General features: G+C 40.2%; 1 long non-coding RNA gene across 2 annotated transcripts in view; it reads right to left on the reverse strand.

Annotated features, from left to right (window-relative positions):
• Positions 1 to 17,833, reverse strand: part of LOC126401641 (uncharacterized) — a 154,354-nt gene that overhangs the window by 133,706 nt on the left and 2,815 nt on the right. For both annotated transcript variants that reach the window (XR_007571105.1, XR_007571104.1), the window contains exon 4: positions 1,982 to 2,098. This is a non-coding gene — a long non-coding RNA (uncharacterized LOC126401641). The remainder of the gene's footprint in view (positions 1 to 1,981; positions 2,099 to 17,833) is intronic.

Below are 17,833 nucleotides of genomic sequence, written 5' to 3' on the forward strand. Positions count from 1 at the left end.
ATATTTTGCAACCATAACTTTATGTAACCCATTATTTATTTCATTTATAGTGGTTTCTACTGAAGAGTGAAGACACTATCTTAGTTGGTTTTGCTTTTCATGTGCTTATTGTTAGAACATAATTACAATTTTTTGATGGCCCCCAAACATTTTGAAAATGCCCCCATTTTTTAGACCGTGGGGGCCAAAATTGCCCCCAAAATATTTTGTTAATTTCATACCCTGGTCTAGAGACTGATTAAAGCCAGACTACTTTGAAAAATGTTTCCATTTTTCAGATTATAAGCTTTATTTCACATTTAATGACTACATTTTCACCATGTAATTTGTTCTACAGCATCTCATTGACATAATTTATTGTCAAAAATGGTCAAAAAGTCAATTTAGTTTGCAAGTGAGTATGTGATTTTTATGTGCTTTTCTTGCAAAGGGAATATTGATGAAAGAAGCCTATCCAAAGATGCATTATGCAACACAGGCTAAGGCTAGTGGAAAGTGGGTCAGGACTTCAACTGTCTGTACCAGCAATATCTTCACTTATCCTGTGGACTTCTTCCACACTGAGCCACAGTCTAACCTTACATCAATCTTCCTGCACTCACAGCTCCATAAAACAACATCCGCTCTTCTTCCCCTCTTCTCTCTGCCCTCCATCATCTTCCTAGAGAATTTATCTTTCCTGTTACTTGTGATCTTTGATCTGTTATCTGCTTTGGCCCTTGGGTTGATATCAAGAAATGACACACAAATCTTATTTCATCTGGGCTCACCCAGGCTCAAATGGCCATTAAATCTTATTTTCTCATCCCCCGGTGGCCTCTAACCGAGTTTACCAGCCTACTACCAGGAACAAGAAGGGTTTTCCAAAACCTTAACCCTTAGAGCATGTTACACAACAGTTGCAAACATAGTACTGGAAACAAAGTGAAGGGTATCTGAATATGTACATCACTGGTAACCTTAAATATCACTTTGGTTTTATTTAACTGTCTTTAAAGGGGACATATTATGCTTTTTTTTTTTAATTTTCTGTCATATATATAGTGTTACAACGACGGATGTTCCTATTTAACATGGCCATATTTAAAATAATGAGGTAAAGGTATGTAAAAGTAATCCCTGTGAGCAAAAACCTCAAGCTTCAGACCGTTTCTGTTTCTGTTTACAATATTTTTGAGACAAGTTGATGCCAGCTCATTGCAGATTTCTTTATATGGTCATCTGCTCCAGACACACTATTGCAAGTGTTAACATACTCTGCTACATGTAGCTACATGCTAACGTCAGGGAAACAGGTAACCTTGTTTGCCGATGTTGTTTTCTCCCCGATGTTGAATCGTATTCCTGCTGGAACATGTCCAGTAATGAAGACTTGTTTAGAAGCATGAATTGGTGATTTTTCACAGTCAAAGGGTGTTGCTATTCTCTGTTAGAGTCGTTCCCCAGCTGCAATGACGGGTCAGAGACACTGAAATGTGGAAGAATGAGAAAAGCTGACCAGTCAGAGCAGACTGGGCTTTTTTGGCAGGAGATTTAAAGAGACAGGTGCTAAGACAGAGCGTCTCATACAGAGGGTGAAAACAGGTTGTCCAGCGAAGACAGTATGAGGAAAATAAAGTGTTTCCGCATCATTAAAGCAAGTTAACATATTTTAGTAGAAACCAAAAAAACAAGTTTGAAAATTAAAAAGAACAACTGTTTGCATATTTTGTTCTTATAATGTTATTATTATACTATATGTTAAACCAACAAGCTTTTCCTACATGTTATCAGAAAGTGTACTTTCGAAGAGTGTGGGTCTCAATCTGTTTCATTTATAAAGTTTTTGTCTTGGAGAAATCTCCCATTGTCTCAATACAAACAAAGGCTGGTATTTGTCATTTTGCTGCATTAGACATTGGAATCTTTGTGTATTAGTATAAAAGGGAGTAATTGGAGATGCATGGTTCCTCAGGACCTAGGGTGATGTGTTATCACTTACTGGCACAGTGGATCTTGTTCCCTCGGCTACATTTAGAAATGCTCCTTCAATCTTGTTTCACCCACATTGGCTGATGATAACTGGGTTTGTTCCTTCCAGGGAAGACTGGAAGACTTCCTGGAAAGACAAAGTGGCACAGTCACTGTCACAGACGTATCCATTCTATGCTAATGTTTTCTCTCAAGATATAATTCATCAATATTGCACACAAGACGTAGTTGGAAACCATTTTTAAACTAAACAGCTCCCATTCTGCTTTGCAGCTGAAACATTGCTTCATTTGGGGATAAATGTTCTTCATCATCATAATATAGAAAATGCCATCCAGTTGCATTTTTTCCCAGATCTGACTGAGTAAACACTGACAAAAATACTTGCATGGAAGTAAATGGCTTTTTAAACAGGGCTGTCTTTGTCTCTGAGGCCACTGAGCAGAAAAGTTAGTTTCCTGCCTTGACACGCAGCCACAGTGGACTGTTGTTGTTTTTGGGGCCACTCAGCATAGTAATTACTGAGGGGAACCCCAAAGTACAAAGACCACAGAGAACAGCAGAGAGAGAAAGTGCAGGCAAGTGTAGTCAGACTGACAAACTGTTTCCTGTTGCAGATGAACCCAATCGCCCTCATAGAAATAAGCTGTTTAGAAGAGAGCAAAACTCAAAAAGATTTCAAAGGTTCATGAAGTATATTTTCTCACATCAATATGTCCTCAACTTTTGAAAATGCTGGAAATGCTGCTACGAGTCACTAAAAAACACCAGATTTTGGCCTCTAAAAATGGCGTGATGTGTCACTAAAAAACAACCGGTTTGTTGTTTCTTGGTCTCAAACATTGGTCTGCAGCTAGGCAGCCAGGCAGCCGTCTCACTGGGCTCTCAGATGCAGCAAATCAAATACTAAAGCAAAGTACACTTAAAAAAATAAATTACATAAAGCGTTGTAACATTTCCCATCGTGACAGAACATAGCCAGGCGTATTCAAAGGACTGCTACACTATAAATGGCATAGATGCCATGTTTGAACAGAGCAGGTACAGCTACTGTGTATATTCGGTATGTTCTGTTTCTATGTTTTCCTGCTCTTCTCCTCCTGGCTTTGTGTCGAGTCCAATAATGACCACATTGTTTTGGTGCCACCAGCATCACTGCTGGCTAAAAGCTCGGCTTCCACACACACACACACACACACACACACACACACACACACACACACAGTGAGAGCTTCCGATCGCAACTAAGAGCAGGCTTATAAATGTGTGTGTGTGTGTGTGTGTGTGTGTGTGTGTGTGTGTGTGTGTGTGTGTGTGTGTGAGAGTGTGTGTGAGAGCGAGGTAGCTTGCCAGACCTAGTTTGCTCATTTATAAAGCCTACATGTCCACTGATTTGCGTGTCCACATGTGTCCCTGTCTATTCGTGCCCAGTTAAATGCATCTGTGTGTGTGTGTGTGTGTGTGTGTGTAAGAGAGGCTGAGAAAGAGTTGGCAAAGCCAGTGGAAAATGTGCAAGCCAGCGACGATGACGTTGGCAGAGTGGAGAAGAACAAACTACTTCCTGAAAATCTATTCAACACTTTGACTAAACACTCTGTCCAACAGACCTCCTTACACTCTGTCTCTCTCCGTCTTTCATTGGCCCCAGACTTTTTAACTCTTTGTGGTTCATCTGGCGGTCTCATGTGTAACTAATTACAAGAAACAAGATTTCAGTTTTGCCGTCGCGTTTGCACAAAAGAAACAACATTGGTTCAAATCTTGTGTGCTTTTCTTGGGTAAAATTCACTTATTAATTTCATTGTATTGATGTTGAGTGTTTCTGTTGCCTCTTATCCATGGTATTTCCTGTCCTCAGTCTATTTAGTTGTCTAATTTCATTTTCTTTTTTTTTCATGTGCATGCATTGGACGATTGTTTCTCTGTTTATATATTTGTACTAGGGCATTAACAGAAAAGTCGATTTGTCGATTTGTCGATTTGTCGATGTGTCGACGTCAGCGGCACAAGTCGACACCCCCCGGGAGGAGTCGACAAGTCGTGTGTTTTTTCCCTCTCTCTCTCTCTCTGTGTGCTTGTGTATGGAATGCAATCGCTGCCTCTGATTGGCTTACACTGATACTTTAATACTCGGGCGTACTATAAGCGGAGCAGACTCCGCGAGGAATGTCCGCAGTCATTCGGGCTTTCGTAGTCGAGCGCACTTCCGCGTTGTATTTTCCTGTAAAAATGTCTGTGAAAAATCCCCGCGATGTGAAAAATACATGCCGAGCAGTCACTGGTGCGCGGAGCGGAGTCCGCTCGTAAAATCTGAGCTTTGCGTGCACAGGGCTTGCGGACGTCCGCTTTGAGTCCGCGCGGACCTCCGCAGAGTCTGTTCCATGTACGTTCCGCCCGAGTATGTTCGGGACAGACACACATCACATGTGTGGAGATACTTCACTTTCCTCCGCCGTGTCAATGTGATGACGTCATCAAATGACTTGTCGACTCGACTTCGACTTTATTGACAGATAAGTCAACCTGAAAAAAAATCAAAGTCGTTAATGCCCTAATTTGTACAGTCCTGTGTCTATTGAAAGTGCACTAACTTGTATGAAAGGTGCTACAAATAAAGACTGTGGCATATCCCCAGGGGTCAAAGGCTAATGACGACAAACATTTTTATACAAATAAAGTATATTTTAATACACTTGAGAGTTGGACAATAAGGCACAACAGAGTTTCATCCTACACCATCCATGAAAGTTTTGATATTTTATGTTTGGGGACAATAGGAGTCCCTCGAGGATTTATAACAAAAATGCACAAAAACAACAAAAAAGTCAGCACAAGGTGGATACACTGAGGCTATACACTGTGGCTTACTTCCCCTCCCTCTGAGCTATCACAAAGATTATTATGTTCATGCTGCAAGGACACACGCTCACAAACACATAGATGCACATAACGTGCATACTTATCATTTGCATGCTGCTATAATCGCCCATCCCTCTCAAACCAGATGCTCCCTCGACTCAGGACTCAGTAATTCTACTCAGCCCTGCAGTAGCACAAATGCAAGGACACACCCACCGGCAACACACACTCACACACACACAGTCACACACACATATACTGGGTCAGGTAATTAACAGTCTGTAGATCTAAGCTAGCTTTAATCTAATCAAGCCACCCAGCCTCAATTTCCCCCATGGGTTTGCACAACAATTTACACACACAAACACGCACACTTTTCCTTTTTTATCTTTCATCCACTTCTCTCTTTTCCTCCCTTGCTCTATTCATCTCACTTAGGCACCAATTTGGCATTTTTATCAAACACATTTGTAATTTAGCACACACCTGTTTCTCAAAAGAATCCATAATGTGTGCATCTATTTTTATTGTGTGATTGGTTGTGTGTGTACACGAGGGAGTGTGTATGTGAGTGTGTGTGTCTGTCCTTCTCAAGCTAATCTCGCAAACTACTGGACCAAACACCGGTTTTATTGACCGTTTTATATCTTCATTGACGTCTAATTCCTCTTAACTCACTAGGGGCCGCAAGTTTTCCAGAAATTAACTCAACTAAAACATCAAGCTGCACAGTCAGTTGCAGGCCTCATTTTGGCTTTCATTGTGGCTTAAACACTGACATCCATAGAAAGGTTTGATCTGATTTTGAACCGGAGCATCTGCAGATTAATTTCAAACTCGATATGTTATGATCTGCTAAAGTAAGGCACGTTACGAGACGAATTAGTCCCTGCTTTTGTTATCTTTGCCATCTTGACAAAGGGAGCCAGGAGGGACAAGTCCATCAGGCAAAGCTACCACCTGGTTTTGTTCTATCTGCTGCATGACCTCATACCACACCAGAAATGTTTCAGAAGCCAGTGTTTGCCTGCCCAATTTTGTCATGCTGATTTTGTTGATTTGGGCATTTTTCCTTGATATTTGTGCTTCTCCCCTAAGTAAGTAGGCTATGTAGTTACATGGTTTCTCTTTTTTTGTCTGTTTTAATTGTGTTTAAAGCTGTTATTTCCTATTTTGTTGTGTTATGGCTGACAGACGAAGTTAAGACAGTTTAAAGTCTAGTTATGAATACATTAATCAAAGGTTTGCAGCTGTGTTTTAGGTATCAAAATACATTCTTCCTCATAATTATATTGTATCTATAGCCCTGTTTCCACCAAGCAGTCCAGTACGGTTCAGTTAAGTTCGGTAAAAGAGGATAGTACCAATGGAACCGTTCCATATCGTCCCCATTTTTGGGTCCCCCCTCTGTCGGTACCTAGCACACAGATCTGGTACTAAAAGGTGGAGCTGTGAACACTGCAGTCTGTTGATTGGTCAATAGCAGACAGTCACTCTGCTCAGGGCTGAGTTGTGGCTGGTTTTGAGGCTCATGTAACCACTGTTCATATCGTGGAGAGTTTTATTAGTAAAATATAACTATATAATGAAAGGATGTTTTGCTGCCTCTTGCAGCAGATGGAGTCGGAAAAAAATGATTTAATTCACTAGGCTGACTGCCAGCAACTTTTAAGGTGGAACGTTAACTTGTAATGTTACTCAATGCACGAGTTGACGACGTGAATCTATCAGCACTCCTTAAATTTCACTTTACCAACTTTGACCATTACGTACGTTTTTATATGACATACACTTTTAGTAATGAGTGGATCTTCAAGCATTTAAAATGTTTATTAATTTCGACCGGATTATGTGAACTGCATATATTCTAATCCTCACTCGAAGAAAAAAAAAAAAGCATTGCGAAGCGCCGTCCCTGTGGGCTCCGGCAACACTAAACCCCTGAGCTGGCCTTAGAAGGACTATATACACAAACCCGCTATTTCTAAATATCTCATCGAGTGAGACTCTCACTGCAGCCTGTTCTGTTTTATTCAGAAAATGTTGCCTTGCAGCCTTGTTCTGTGGGCAATTAATGAACTGCAGACTTCCATTTGTGTCACCGGTAAAGAGGAAATACAGTGAGAGCTGGATGAAGCAGTGAGTGACAACAACCCTGCCCACATTTAAAAGGTACTGTTTGCAGTGAAAACGCTTTGCGGACCCAGGCTCTAGGTACCATGTCTGAAGGGTTACTTTTGGTTCCAAAGGTACCATACCGAAAATGTTTGGTGTTAACAGGGCTCATACATCACATATAGTGCCGTTTAGTAATTGTATCCTCCTAAGCTTTTGGGATGCTTCTGAAACATGCTGCGGTGCGTCTGCTGAAATTACAAGAGATGTCTGGAGTGGTTGCCTGGCGGAGAGCTGTACCCTACAGAGTGCACCTTTCTAGCTAGACTTTGTGTTTACAATTAACATGTTTTCTATCTGCAATGACATTATTATACTCCTGTGGGGTGTAATCTGTTCCTGATCTGCCTTTATTATTGCACATTAGTGTTTTTTGTTTATTGTTGCTGTGGGCAACATTTTAGTTTAAATGGTTTGTTTTGTGTTGAAATCGCACCAGAAAACTGAAACGAAAAGAACTTGATTGGTAAAACTGAATTTATAAAAACAGTAAAAATATAAAGAAACAGTGCCTAAAACTGTGCAGGTTTAGAGCTCCTTATTGCCTTATTATTTACAACTTTCAAGGAAAAAAAAAGTAACTTTCATTCATCAAAATTCAAAGGTATGCAGCCATCATCATTACAGAACTGCTTGATCACTTCTCAGTGCTCAAACAGAAAAAAAGGGTGCTGATTTTGTGTCAAACCTCTACAGACCTCATGCAGACACAATATGATCTTTGCTAAAAAAAAAATAAAAAAATCTTCAGTTTAGTAAAAAGACAAACTTAACAACAAACATTTTCTTCTTGTTAATGGACACACATACGAAACAAACAGCTTTGAGTCTGCAAAGAGTCATACCAAGTCCCCTCTTAATGTACTTCATTATTCTTTTTCTACAAGCAGAAAAGTCTTGTTAATTAGTGCTCAGTGTGCTGTAACCTCAAACTTCGTCATGATGCCACATTGAAATGAAATGAAACCATCCAATTAAATTTCAAGGTTCTCTGAGTCTTTTGACAGTGCACAAGAGGCAAAAATGTATTCCTCTGCCTGTTTTATCACACCTCACTGAGCATCACTGAGTGTCACCAGTGTAACCTCAAAGTCAAGTCAGCTGTATTTATTTGTCAGGTAAGTTTATATTTGTATGAATCATGTCAGACAATATCTACGCTATGAAACCAGTGGTGAAGTTAATGCAATGTGGGCCTGCCTCAATAATCTCCATATTCATTGATTTCTATCTTATTAGCACTGCTAATGCTTCACAGCATGAGAACCAATTATATAAACCAACAATAATCAATGTTACTGTCACACCGGGACAGTTGGTATGTTGAGTCACACATTACAGCAGCACCAAAGGCTTGGTAACATTTAAAAGCTGCCCTGCTCTTGCTCTTATTTATTTTTATGTTGTATTATCGCTTCTATTTTATACTTATCCTTTTGCACTGTCTGCATGGTGGGTCTTGTATCTTGAAAAGATTACAACAGAGGGATGGTAAATGGACCTGCACTTGTATAACGCCTTTCTCATCTTCCGACCACTCACAGCACTCTTACACTACGTCACATTCACCCATTCACACACACAGGTGGTCGACCATACAAGGAGCCACCTGCTACTCAGCTTAAACGCACTCACACTCCGATGGAACAGCCAACGGGAGCAATTTGGGGTTCAGCATCTTGCCCAAGGATACTTCAACACGCAGACCAGAGGAGCTGGGGATCAAACTGCCGATCTTCTGATTAGTGAATGACCTGCTCTACTTCCTGAGCCACAGCCGCCCCAACAGCAGTACCAACTATATGATTCTTAAAGTGACACCCATACTATAGAGTGATTAATTTGACAACTTTTTTTATCCATTCATTTCCACGTTTGATACTAGTGGCAGTTACGTTTTTTTGCCTGCTGATACCGAGTCCAGATCCCATATTTCTATTTTTCTAGATAACACAGCTGCACAGTTCTCACTTCAAGTACACATGATCAATACCTTAAGGGTATCGAGTACTGATAACCAGCCCTTAGCAGCGCACAGTTTGAACTAAATACAGAGATCTGTATGAAAACTAACTATAAAATGGTAAAAATCTTAAATGTGATGACATTAGCAGTCATACAGAAACATCAGGCGATGCAGTCTCATCTTGTTAGTTCCTCGACTCTCCAAGCACATCTGTGCCCACTCAGTGTGCTCTAATTCAGTCCTAAACTCAACTTATTACTCTGCTACAGCCGAAAATTTCGTCATTAGATAGATTTTTCATGCTACTGCAGTTTCTGTTTATTATTTCTACAGCGGTGACATGGTTTATTCATCTGTAAAGTTTCAGCATGCGAGTTTGTGTGTTGCACTGAAAGTAGACAGCTGCAGTTGCCTAAGAAATAACTTCTGCCTGAGGGCAGCCTCCTGCCTCTTACTAACAGAGAGAGATTGAGAGCATTGTGGATGGAGGGAGGAGAGAGTGCAAGAGGATGGAAAGAGGGAAAACATTTCTGCAACTCACTTTAGCCCCCAGGAGAGTGAACCGAACAACAACACAGAAACCCATCCACTCCGAAGCACACACACACACATAATGTCATACAAAGAGTAACACAGGGACAAGTGGTTCCTTCTTTGCTCTTGGACAAATTTTCTGGCTCATTGGGTCCTTTTAGAAATGGTGGGCAGCAGCCGTTACATGGGTCTGCCTGTAGCGAGAATGACAATGAGACCTATAAACTCATAAAAGTCTATTTATTGTCCCATTTCTGTTGGCTCATGTCCATTTGTGCCTCATATAACCTGGAAATTGTGTCCCTGAACATCCTCATATCTCAAGCAGGTTCACTTTTCTGTGATTTTCCCACTAAGTCCTTTATAAGTCTTGATTTTTTCAGGAAGCTAAGGTTCGCCATGAGTCATCTCAGATGTTTCACACATGGGACACAAAGTCAGCTGCCTGTAACTGTTTGAAAAAGAAGAAAAGATGTGGATTCTTTGGGACCATGATGCTATAAGGCATTTACATGGGTTAATTTGTGACTGCTGTCATCTGCTTCATTGATGCTCAAAGTGGCAGCTGCTTGCCACCTCAGCTAACTCGACTGAGCAGTTTACTGCTCGATGGCTTCATCAGTCTTTCCCATAAGCCTGCATATTCAGTATATTAAAGCAGTTCCAGTCTGCAGAGGACTTCGCCGAACTCCTAGCAGGCTGAAAATGATCCTAAGCAGGCCCAGTGGAAATATGATTATTCCAACAATGATCTTGTAAGCCTCGAGGCCAACTGTTACCTTCCAGAGAACACACATTAGCTGTGTTTAGGGACAGACAGTTCAGGATAAAATAACAAAGGTTTGGGCAAATTAATCAATCCAATAAAATGGAGCCAGTAAGATGTTTCTTTTAATGTGTGTTGGTGGATAAAAAATATTTACAGAAATATGTGGCACAAATGAGCAGACTGGGTTTTTCTCACAATGAACTGCATACAGACAACACATAGATGTGCTAGTGTGTGTGTGTGTGTGTGTGTGTGTGTGTGTGTGTGTGTGTGTGTGTGTCTCACTGTGCAGCATCATGGCTTTATAAGGACAGGAGACAGTTTTATCTCAGGCAGCAAGAACAGATACAGTGTACAGAGATGACTAAACAATGAGCTGGACTGTCTGGAGAGACAAGCACCGACAGTGACAGTGAACGTTGTGCTCAGCTTCCTGTAGTCTTGTCACTGTGAGTTTTTTAATTAGTTATTTATTCTTGGGGATAGTGCACACTGATCAGCATCACTGTAAATGTGCCAGTGTCAGCCAAAGGGCTAATTTTCAAACTGTTGTCCCTCATCCCTGATCCATTCAAACAACAAATAAAACACACAACATGGATCTATAAAGAGACCTGGATACAGCATTGGAGGCGGGGCCCCATTCATTCCTATGAAAGTTGCTCAGTGGCGCATGTAGCCAACATGGTTCAACTGCCGTGCAAATATTACCCAGATAATCAGCACTGCTTCTGCACCTATGGGTCCATAGAGCAGGCGCACAAGAGACTTCCAACGGCCAAGCCGGCTAGTTCCGGTTTAGCGCTCCATTAACTTAAATAGGGATAAACTGAACTAAACTAAACTCGTGCAGCTCTTCTATACTTTCAAAATGTTAACAGAACAAATGGCTTACATTCTGATAGTAAAACAAGCCATTTTGCAGGGTTGTGACACTCAAAAGAAACATATCCACTTATTTACTTCTTCTTTTATCTTTTTTACCAGTAAGTCTATGAGGAAAAGTCTTTTTGGGCTGCAGGGTACATGTGACGGTGCAGAGACACTGTTCGGCCACTACAAAAATTGTCTTCAAAGCTCGGCACACTTCCTGGGGGCCTGTTTGGATAGTGCCAGGCTAGCTGTTTCCCCTTGTTTCCAGTCTTTACGCCCAGCTTAGCCAACCAGATGCAGCTTCATATTTCACTGGCAGATATGAGAGTGGTATCAAATAAGCATATTTCCCAAAATATCAAACTATTCCTTGAAATGATACAGCAGATTTGGTTCAGTGAGATTTCTTTGTCATAAAACTGTCTTTTGAAAAGCACTCAGAGGATCCCACTATTCTCATATTCACATGTTGTTTGAAAAGCCAGATGAAACTACGGTGGGTTTATACAAAATGCCATATACTTTCCACATGCACCACATGTACAGTGTTTCTTTATTGTAGTAAGTCTCATATTTTTTTTACCTTAGAATGAGCCGTTTGTATGGACATATGGAGCAGGCCCTCTTCCACAAATTCCACCATGTTGTTTCTACAGTAGCCCAGAATGGACAAACCAAACATTGTCTTTTGATAGGGCCACTAGTGTTTTAGCGCCGGCCACTGTAGTTCTCCTACGCGCATGGCACACGTGACAAGTTTCAGTTCTGTAACCTCACTGCTAGATGCCACTAAATCCTACACACTGGACCTTTACATTTGTGTTTAATGTAAAATGGTTAAAATCCAATGAAATGGTCTATAATAATGGTCATGGATGTTGACAATGTAGCTGAAAATTAAACAGATAAAATCCCAATCTGAAAACTTTGTTGACAAAACTTTATACAAATGTTTCTGAGAGGAGTTTTACATTTCCCCTTCACTTGTTGAGACTATGAACAAAACGGGATCTCTTCTTACACAAGAGATGTGCACAGAAGGAAAGAAAATGGCAGCTGCTGCTAAAAAGACTATATTTTTTCGACACACCGTGTCCTCTTGATGATGGTAAAGTATCGTCATCATTGATATGAGTGAATACACCATCAACCAGTGGTCATGTGAGTTCATTTACTAAGTCTGTAGCTTTGATTATTTGTGCAGCGAGTCTCTTCCCGATTATTAAAGCTATGAATAGTGGATCTCATCTGCGCAAGAAAGAGGCACAGATGGTAAGAAAATAGTGACCAGTGGAATTTTTAACATGTATTTATTTTTGACAGCAAAGTTTCTTTTGTTTACCTCCATGATTTCAATACAGACTCGCTGTTCTAAACAAAGCATTATCAGGTAAAAAAAAAAAAAATAGGGTGTGTCCCCTGGTTGTGTCGATCATGAGTCTACTGCGTACTATCAAATTTTAATGCATCGGAAATTCAGGACGCATACCTGGCAACATCACTGTGAAGTCTTTTAATATAATCAATGCCAGGCCCTATGAGCTTATAATTTCTGTAACAATATTCATTTGCAGTACATGACAAATGAATCACTAGCTGCTGAAAAAAACTCATTGTCACAAAACTTTCAGAGAGAAAGTCACAGCACAGGACTGCGCCTATTGTTCCAGGATAGCAGGAGTGTTGTTACATTCTGTTCAAAGAATAGTCACATTTGTTCTGTGAAGAAACTATGCCACCAGTCCTGTGCCAGGGACAGGGCAGAGAGTAAAACAGATGCACCCTGTCCCTGCCAAATAAAGATATCTACAGTTATTTTTAAAAGGAACAAGTCAAACTGTTCATTTTTAAATGTCTCAGGGTAAGTATGTATTGTTGGTGTGTTATTTGGAAAAACTAAACAGATCCAAAATCATACACCTGCTCGTCTGTTATTTATGTCTATGACACATTCTGCTGACCAGTCACATGGGTGGTAATGGATGTGATGATATTAACGTGGTTCAATGATATCAAATCTCAGAGCTTAGCCAGGATAAGTTTCCTCTTTATGTGATTACGTTTATAGCATTACTAAAGATATTACACACAGAGACAGGATGACAGGACTGACGTGCAACACAGGAAGAGGACTCACCCACAATCTAGGCTGTTCATGCAACGTAGAGGTGGAAAGGCAGCAGTGTGACATGGCACAGCTAAAGTGATTTCATTAATGAGTAGACCGGAAGGCAATAACTGATACAATATAGGTTTAGATGGCTAGCAATCATCAGCTTCATGAATTTCCATACAAAAACATTACGGCAGCTGGTGCCTGCAAGTCAAAGACACAATCTTCAAGGAATATAAGCACAGTGTTTCAGTATGATTTAACTTTAATTTACACTAAAAAGCACACGTACAGAGTTCCTTCTAACATTTCTTTTTGTAGCTGCATTGATAACATGTTTCCTTCAGCTTGCAAATACAAACCAGGCAGAGCAAGCCCTTCCTAAACACTAATAAATATATTATATATATATATTATATAAATATAATAATGACCAATTTCTTAGAGAGAGTTTTTATTTTAAGAAGCTTTGGGTATTGCTATTGAGTTAGTACGAGGTGCACACTGTATGACACTTGAGGATACTTCTCTTGATCACAGTGTGTGGCACAGGGGACACACAATCCCATGGGAAGTATACCTTTGGGAGGAGTTTGACTGGATCGTTTACAAGTGGGTGTGTCATAATAGTGAGGCCATGGCAGTGTACACTGACAGGGGTGGGCGGATCGATCCTAAAATATCTATACTCTCCATACTACATTTTCATTTTGAAGATCAATCTTAGCATCAATGGGATTGATACCAAAAAAGGGATCAGTTTCTCTCTTCTACGTCATATCTATCTGTATTTCAAAACTAATACTGTCCGTGTAAACAATGTTCCGTTGTTGTGAACACGGCTAGAGCATGTACTCTTTGCTTCTCCATTGCTTTTGTGTTGTCTGCATTCAAGCAACTTACTCCAGACTAAGCATCGTCTTCTTAGTTTCACTTTTACCCAATGTCGGCAGTAGGACAGTAAGCTCACCTACCAGCCATCCCGTTTACTACTGGGGGGAGTATGAATAGAAACATCTGCATTACCGTAGTTGTCCGTGGACATTCAATATGGAAATTATGTCAGACACATAATAGCAGTGATGAATTAATGAAAAAGGAAAACGATAAGAAAGAGAACTTGGAGCTGCAACCAAAACAAGAGGAGAAATGTCTCAGCATCCAGACCTCTGACACAGAGACAGAGTTCACGTCAGAATGTTTTCAGAGAGGATCAGACAAGGAATGTCCAGGTATATAGTAGCCTTGTGAAATTAATATTTTAATCAAATCAGATATTCAGTATTGGCTGATGTTACATTTTCAGACTGTAATTGGTTAGATGTCAAGATATTATTGGTTGAATATTGGTGGTTTAAGCTTAAATGCATGCCTTTGGGTGCGGTTGCATGCATAAGGTGGGACCCATTACGAAGCTTACTCAGACAAGCTGTTGAGTGTGCACTGGACACCAGGGCCAAACATCCACCACCAATACCAGATGACTTTGGTGTTGACTGGTAAGGTGACCAACTGTCTGATCTACCAACACCTGACTGGTTTTATACCAGATGCAAAAAGAGAGGAGGAGATAAAATGTTTGAAGGCTACACCCTTCTCTTTTTCTACATCACTGTCATACATTCTCTCTCTCTGTAAGGCGATTGGCGCCAGTTTATATGACATCTGTCACTGCAAACTAACCCTATCCGAAAAAAGGGTATCCTCAGAGACAGAGAAGAGAGGATGTGAGCTGAGTTAACACTGCATTGTCAGCACGCAAGCACATGTATAGAGCAATGGGTTCACACTCACACACACATCCACAGACACACACTGGAGATCAGAGTGCCAGAGCTGTCACCAGGGTCAGTCGGGAGACGTGCGATATCTTGACAGAGCTGAAGTGTTCACTGACACATAAACACATGCAACACACTGTGGAGCCTCACAGTCTGTCCCTGTCCCTTGGTGCGACCAAGGGTGTGTACGTGTGTATATTTTAAGGATGAGTGTCCTTTATACTTAAAGTAAAGCCTGACTTTATTAGAACTTTAGGTAAGGCAGACACTGCTCTTAGCTCCAGGAGCATTAAATAAAATCCATTTATCCTTTCTAATATTGTGTTGTCGTTGTTTTCTTTTGTTTTCTTTATTACAACACAGTCAGAGCTCTTACATTCTTAACCTTTTTGAATTGCTTTTGAGTGCAGTACTGGAGATGAAGTTATTGGTAAGGGACATCTGTTAAGCATAAAAAATTAACATATTTAGTGCATAATATCAGTCTGTTTATGCATTCAATTAACCCAGGTTTACTTTATTGATCAAGTAACAAACAACCTGTGTTTGCTAATGACATGTTGAAACCCGTGTTAAGTTTTTGCTCTTCATTTTAAAACAGCAAACATTCTTTGAATATTCCACATTAAAGTAGAAGCAATATTCAGCATCAAGGACAGGCTATTTAATCAAAGATAATTATACACTTTATGATGTGACAATTTCTTGAATTCAAAGGGTGGTCATAGGTATTTAAATTCTTGTGTCTGTAGGCAAGGAAGAAGTTTTGTGCTGCTTCCTTTAACTGTAATTCTCTTCAGTTACTTTATGATTTAAGTACGCAATAAAAATCCAAATAAGCTTTTTAAAAAGAGGCCTTGGTTGGAGCATGCTACATACCACGTGCTGTGGTACATATTGTACAGGGAAATACTGAAAGGGTCACACCTATATGTGTAAGACATCAAACACATCCAAAGATTCTCCCTTTAATGAGCTCCCAGGATGCACAGCCTCCTGCTATATGAGGATGTTTACTGAGATGACGGACACGTGTCGACATTTGGTTGTTTACCAGCCATGATGCCGTGTGGAGTCAAAAATGTCCACGAAGTCAGGGGGAAAAAAATCACTGCTTTATCCTTATTTAGGGAATTTGTCTTCTATAATTAACATTTTAAATTGCACTTCAGTGATTTGTGCTGTATTTTATCCTTACTGTAGTTTGTGCATTATTTAAAGCACTTTGAATTGCATTTGTGTGACACATGCTCTGCATATCTTAGCTGGGTCTTTGTATTAATGTGTAGTTGCCCTTTTTTGTGTTTTTATGGTTCACTTCTAGTTTATATAAACTTTTTTTTTTTTGGCTTTTCTTTGTAGTAATCTTATTTTGTGTTTAATATTGCTTGTTTTAGAACTGTATATTTTTATTCTGTATTTTTGTTTAATGTTGTCTGTCTGTCTGTCTGTCTGTAACTTATGTTGCTGCCTGTCTTGGTAAGGACACTCTTTTAATCTCAAGAGGTTTTTCTGGTTAATTAAAAGGTTAAATTAAAAAAAAATAAATAACATAACTGATACCTGTCCTGCAAGGGCAAGTCAAAACTGCAACCAAAATGGTTGCATATATGACCATTAATTGTGAGTGTGGGAGTTTGAATGTCATAGGAGTGCATGATGATTATTATCACTGGTGCCCCCACCGGCACCGCGTGATGTGTGTGTGTTTAAGGGTATAAACCTTTACAAAACAATCTATTTAGCTGTTTTCATGTTCCAAAAATTAAATGGTCTATTGCTGATTAACATGCTAACAACAAATATTTCAGAAATACTCCTGTACAATCAAAAGCATCAACTACAATATGATGAAACAGTCTGTCAATGAACTTAGGGTGCCATGTGGACCACTGACCATTTTCTAATTCACAATCAAAATAAACTGATATTGTACTTGTACTTTCAATGTCAATAAGGTGCCAGAGGGCATTAAAAAAAAAAAAAACATCTCAAAAAAAGTGCCCCGCGAGAATCCCCCCTGATAGGAATCTAGGCTAAGCCCTAAATGACGCCTGAGGTCCAAAGTTAAAGTTAAAGTTCCACTGATTGTCACACACCTGAGTGTGAGAAATTTGTTCTCCGCATTTGACCCATCCCCTGAGGGAGCGGTGAGCAGCAGCGGTGAGCAGCAGCGGTGCCGCGCTCGGGAATCATGTGGTGATCTAACCCCCCAATTCCAACCCCTGATGCTGAGTGCCAATTAGGGAGGCAGTAGGCTCGTTCGAGATGAACTGCGCCTCGCCTGGAAAGTAGACGAGAGCAGGCGGCCGCAGCGGGGGGGCGGTGACAAAAAGCCACAGTGAAGTCGGACAGTTTCCCGACAGTTTCCAGCAGCCTTCAGTCCATACAGGAAGTCAAAGACACACTTACATCCTGTCTGGAATGATGTCAATTCATTAAAGAAGTGATAAGACCCATATATCAGTTTGTTTTCAGTCACCAGTTGGTTTAATTATGATAGACTAATTAATTAAAATGGTTTACAGATTTATGTTCATGGTTTATCCTCCATTTGACATGAATTCTCCTGTAAATCAGCACCATATCAGTTTGACCTGTCCCCTCAACTACACAGGCTGAATAAACTGTGTTTGACTATAAGGTTCATATTTTCAGAGGGAAAAAAACAGCTTTCATTAAGGCTCAGTCAGATACAGTCAGGGCTTCACATCTGTAGGCTACACTTTATTTTAAGAATCCTCACATCCCACTGACCACAAGTCTCTGTGTTGCTAAATACTTCAATAATT

Source organism: Epinephelus moara, chromosome 15 (genome assembly GCF_006386435.1).
Source record: "Epinephelus moara isolate mb chromosome 15, YSFRI_EMoa_1.0, whole genome shotgun sequence".
In the NCBI taxonomy this organism is placed as follows: Eukaryota; Metazoa; Chordata; class Actinopteri; order Perciformes; family Serranidae; genus Epinephelus; species Epinephelus moara.